This window comes from Patiria miniata, unplaced genomic scaffold (genome assembly GCF_015706575.1).
Source record: "Patiria miniata isolate m_02_andy unplaced genomic scaffold, ASM1570657v1 HiC_scaffold_10, whole genome shotgun sequence".
In the NCBI taxonomy this organism is placed as follows: Eukaryota; Metazoa; Echinodermata; class Asteroidea; order Valvatida; family Asterinidae; genus Patiria; species Patiria miniata.
In genome coordinates, this window is record NW_024037048.1 from 14,097,177 (window position 1) to 14,103,025 (window position 5,849).

General features: G+C 41.2%; 1 long non-coding RNA gene across 3 annotated transcripts; it reads right to left on the reverse strand.

Moving 5' to 3' along the window:
• Positions 1–581: 581 nt before the first annotated feature.
• On the reverse strand, positions 582–4,950 carry LOC119733868. Of its 3 annotated transcripts, none has more exons than XR_005271987.1 (3): positions 4,911–4,950; positions 1,512–1,634; positions 582–628 (listed from the first exon to the last, which is right to left on the reverse strand). It is a non-coding gene; the product is annotated as an uncharacterized LOC119733868 (long non-coding RNA). The 3 variants fall into 3 exon arrangements; XR_005271986.1 differs by lacking the exon at positions 4,911–4,950 and adding an exon at positions 3,691–3,745; XR_005271988.1 differs by lacking the exon at positions 4,911–4,950 and adding an exon at positions 3,161–3,189.
• Between the last annotated feature and the right edge of the window lie 899 nt (positions 4,951–5,849).

The window sequence follows — 5,849 nt, forward strand, 5'->3', positions numbered from 1 at the left end:
GCCTACAAATATAGGGTGGGATGATAGTCATTGAAATTTACTTTTTTTCTCTATTTTGCATGCATTAGTTAACATGTGAATCATTCTGCACTACTGACCAACTTACACAAAAATAAATATCAAGTTAATAGTTTTCACTGTGGGGGGGGGGGGGGGGGGGGTGCTTGAGCGCAAGGAGGAGATTCTACCTTCTCTTTGAGCATGGTGACTTCTTCCTTGTTGATCTTCCAAGGAAACTTTTGGTCTCCAGGCTGCTTCCTCATCCAGCATCCAGGGTTTGGAGAGCTCCTTGATGATTGTGTTGGTCACAACCCATCAATCTAGTCGGAAACCAATCAGGAAGGAAAATTTGAATGCATTTGCTCTAAATAAATCGTGTGTAGGTCTTGGAAAAGACCAACGTTAGCGCTGCAAAAAGCCAAAAACCTGGACAAATCTTGTTTGATGATCATAATGTTTCATAAGGATAAGCTTCCATCAAATCACACGAAACCTGCGACTGTAGCAATAACTTACGATCAGCACTGCTCCGCATATGAGAAGGCTTGTGCTCTTGGTGATATGGGAGACGAAGTGAACCAGGGCAGGCCTGCATCCAGGGCAACCAGTCAATGCAATAATCTGTGGCCTGTACAGGGAAATACAACAATCCACAAATTGAAAGGAAGAGGGAATAGAACCTGGGACCTCCGCATTGCTGTTCCAGTGCTCTACCAACTGAGCTACCAAGCTCCATCATGTTTAGTCTCCCACTTTGTCAATGTCTATGTTAAGAATAGGCATTGGTCAGAGTTGTAATGACTCGAGTCGACTCGAGTCACAATTTTATGCAGAATTTATGTTCATGTTACTTATTTGCGAATACAGTACGGTACAGCCGCCGCTTGTAGTGTACAAACATACAACGTGTCACAGACTCCCGCCTTGTGGTTCTGGAACGCACAAAATAATATTCCGGAACCGGACTTTAAACGCATTTTCCAATCCGTGGTTTCATCATTGGCTTTGGGCGATTTCTTATTAAGCTATATGATTCCAACGCCGTCTAAATGTATACCCTCCTTTAAAAAATTAAACAGATACTTGCCAACTTTTAAAAATTCAGAAATATGTGTGTAATGCAATTTGGTTTTGATGTTGTCAGTGATCAGCAACACCTCATGTGCGAGCTTGTGCGGTTCAGTTTCTAAAGAATGAGTGTCATATTTGGTAGAATTCTGTATTCCATTGTACAACACTGTATTTATTCCTGGATGAATCCATACAACCATAGAGTGCTGGGGCGGTTTGGGGCGGTATAATGAGTAACAGGCAGGGCACTTTGAGGGGCAGGGACTAATGGCTTCATTGGATTATGCTTAGTGTTTTTTTTAATCATTTGGATAATGGGTAAGTGAACATGCTTCTATAGACGAGCTACGTTCATTTATCATTGATTATCTGCTGATCCTACATTGAAGATGATGCGACTCTGCAAATATCACAACTTAAGGAAGATTGAGTTGACTGACCAATGGCTATGCCGGCAGCTGTGATAAAGAACGCCAGGATGTGGGCTCTACGTGGCTCATCCCCCGGCCTAGAACCAACAGCACAGAACTCCATCTTGGGCACAATCTTGTCCTTGTACCAGCCTGCAGAAAAAGAAAAAAACAGTCAATTGTTATTTAATGATCGTTAACTTGGTTATCGTTAAGATCGGAGTAAACCTGAAGTTAACACAACCTAGATATATCTCACGGTATACCAAACTTTAAATCTGACACCGTGGCATCAAGGACATTTCCACCTTTCTATGAATATGCCTTTGAATGAGCATGACGACTATTTATAAAAGATATAGACATATATCATACTCGGCAATAGGGATAGTCAGTGGAAAGAACTTGGGACAGGTGTGTACAAAGTTACGCGCAAGACTCAGACTTGTTTTAAGCGAATTACTGAGAAGACGACCATAATTATTGGTAATGAGGATACTTTTATTATGGAGTAGATTAACCATCTTGGTGAGGAGGATATTTTTTTAGAAGGGAATTATGGAGGAGACTAACCATCTTGGCTCAGAGGATATTTTAAGAAGGGAATCATGGAGGAAATTGATCATCTTGGCTGAGGATATGTTTAAGAAGGGCACTATGGAGGAGACTAACCATCTTGGCTCGGAGGTTTAAAAAAAAAAGGAATTCTGGAGAAGACTTAACCATCGTGGCTAGGAGGATATTTTTAGAAGGGAATCATGGAGGAGATTAACCATCTTGGCTAGGAGAATATTTTTTTAAGAAGGGAATTATGGAGGAGACGAAGCATCATGGTTAGGAAGATATTTGTTTTAGAAGGGATTTATTGAGATGACTAACCATCCCGGCTAAAGGACATTTTTAGAAGGAATTTATGGAAGAGACTAACAATCTAGGCTAGAAGGACATTTTTTTCACAAGGGAATTATGGAGGAGACGAACCATCATGGTTAGGAAGATATTTGTTTTAGAAAGGATTTATGGCAAGGAGGATATTTTAAGAAGGGAATTATGGAGAAAGCTACAACCATCTTGGCTAGGGGGATACTTTTTGAAAGGAATTAATGAGGATATTAACCATCTTGGCTAGGAGGATATATTGTTTTTTTTTCCCATTTTTGTGAAATTGTTTTATAGAAGAATATTTCATCACGAAGTATTAAATATCATGACAAAGGACGAATTAGTTATAATGCAGGCTAGGGGGCTTACTTTGTTAATGAGAAAAAAGGATTTTAAAAATGTGGAGGTTAATCGAAACATTTTCCAGATCCCCCCCCCCAAAAAAAACTTGACATCGCACCCCCCCCCCCCAGCCAAAGCTAGATCCACCCCTGTTTAGGATTTCACGCTAGTTTCTGCTATAGTGAGTAGGTTTGCGTAATTGTGAAGTAAGTGCCATTAGATTAGCCACTCATTATTTTCATGGGAATTGCCAACACTACAGCAGACATTTTTGCATGACACTTAGAAATTACGGCTTTTGCAAAAGTGTAAACAATCAGTTACCGGGGATTACTTCTGTGCTTACAGGGATAGCGCAGGATTTCTGTGCTAGTGTGCTAGATCATCAGCACAGAATTGTGTGCTTAAACCATGAAATTGAGTCTATTGAGTTAGTAGTGGCTTTGTGTACTTACATGACAATGAGCTGAGCCTCCTGGGAATGTTGGAGAAGCAATTCACGGATCCGCATCTGTCTGTTGGTCTAAAAGAAAAAGAAAGATTTCAGGCGAAAAAATGGAGTGATTTATTGATGTTTACTAAAGTCGAGTTCCATGCACTTGGCAAATCAAATGAACTGAGAGTTGGATTGAAAGTGATCAATCTCATTATTGAAAATCAGCCTCCAGAATGTCAAAGGTTGGACACAATTAACAAATGTTGCAAGACTGGACTTAAAATCACACAAACCAGGGACTAAGTGTAAAGTGGATACTGGGAAAGCTTTAAGTGTATTGCCTCCATGCATGGACGAAAGAGGGCGCTTTATAGTAAAAACAAGCAGAAGCCGGAATGAGGGACACTTCACTGGTTCACTCATGCTGGTTATCGTGTATTTGGTACCAGCATTTATAAGCCACGATGGCGCCCAAATGGCCCTCGTTGATAGTTTTCTCTGTGGAGGGGGGGGGGGGGGGGGTGCTTGAGCGCAAGGAGGAGATTCTACCTTCTCGTTGAGCGTAGTGACTTCCTCCTTGCTGATCTTCCAAGGAAACTTCTCCGTGGTCTCCCCTGCTTCCTCATCCAGCATCCAGGGTTTAATTGGACAGCTCCTTGAACCGTCTCATCAGGCTCTACTCCTTGGGCTTCTTGTTCAGGTCCGGGATGACCTCCACATCCGAGCAGTTGATGCGGAACTTACTGAGCATGTTGGCCATGTTCATCTTCTCCCTGTCCATTTGCTCCTTCTTGTCCATGGTGGCAAAGACGCGCAGCTTGCATTTCCCCAGTTGGAGTTCAAGGAGATGAGGTGAGGGATGAGTAGGTCAAGCCTGGGGGGGGGGGGGGGGTCACAAACAAAAATTATTTGAAACATATATTAAAATAATAAGGCCAACCAAGAACAAAAAGTGTGGTGTTTTCTATTACATATAAAAAAACAACTCTGTGGTAGGGTAGGTAAAAATCTGTTTTTGGGGATTAGACATTTCTATAGCCTACAAATATAGGGTGGGATGATAGTCATTGAAATTTACTTTTTTTTTCTATTTTGCATGCATTAGTTAACGTGAATCATTCTGCACTACTGACCAACTTGCACAAAAAATAAATATAAAGTTAATAGTTTTCACTGTGGGGGGGGGGGGTGCTTGAGCGCAAGGAGGAGATTCTACCTTCTCTTTGAGCGTGGTGACTTCTTCCTTGCTGATCTTCCAAGGAAACTTCTCCGTGGTCTCCATGCTGCTTCCTCATCCAGCATCCAGGGTTTGGAGAGCTCCTTGGTGATTGTGTTGGTCTTGATCTTACCCAACCCACCAATCGAGACGGAAACCAATCAGGAAAGAAAATTTGAATGCATTTGCTCTAAATAAATCGTGTCCAGATCTTGGAAAAGACCAACGTTAGCGCTGCAAAAAGCGAAAAACCTGGACAAATCTGGTTTAATGGTCTTGTTATACATTTTGCAACTTTGACTTAATTTTTTAAAGACCTGCTTGCATTTTACTCAAACTGTTCATCAAAATTCATTCCGCAAAGTCTTCTTCAAGTATACTCAACTGTGAGTACACATTTCGGCACTCAAAATACTCATCGAAATATTCATTAAAATAATTCACCAGAGGTACACAAGACTTGTAAAAAGGTACTCAACTAATACAATAATGCTTCACAGGGACAAGCTTTTGTCAAACCACAGACAAATTGCAACTTTAGCAGATTACTTACGATCAGCACTGCTCCGCATATGAGAAGGCTTGTGCTCTTGGTGATACGGGAGACGAAGTGAACCAGGGCAGGCCTGCATTCAGGGTGACCAGTCAATGCAATAATCTGTGGCCTGTACAGGGAAATACAACCATCCACAAATTGAAAGGAAGAGGGAATAGAACCTGGGACCTCCGGATTGCCGTTCCAGTGCTCTACCAACTGAGCTTGACCAAGCTCCATTGTGTTTTAGTCTCTCATTTTGTCAATGTCTATGTTAAGAATAGGCATTGGTCAGAGTTGTAATGACTCGAGTCGACTTGAGTCACAATTTTATGCACAATTTATGTTCACGTTACTTTGCGAATACAGTACGGCTGGTACAGCTGCCGCTTGTAGTGTACATGCAAACATACAACATAACACAGACTCCCGCCTTGTTGTAGTTCTGGAACGCACAAAATAACATTCCAGGGAAAGATTTCCATATAGTACTAACATCAACACCCTGTGTACAAACCCTGGATTGGACTGAAACATTCTAAGTGTTTTCTATCTACATCTACGCGGGTACTCAGCAAAGTCCACTTCTGGATGTTAAGGCTATTCGACAGCCAAACGGAAAACGAATAACGATTCCCATTTTCCAATTCGACAGTTAAACGGACAATTGACGGAAAACGAATAATCGATTCCCATGTAATGCTTGTATTTTCTCACTGCTCAAATTGACTTTGATGACATGAAATTGCTATTTGGGGGCTTGTTAGTCAATACAGAGGAAAATTAGTGAACTTATATGGAAATCTTTCCCATTCCGGAATCGGACTTTAAGCGCATTTTATTTTGTATACTTTCAGTCACTGCTCAGTTCATTGAATTTGAAAAATGATTGTAGGTGATCAGGGAAAATATGGTAATCCTTACTTTTAGGACACCTCTATTTTGTACGAGTTCTGT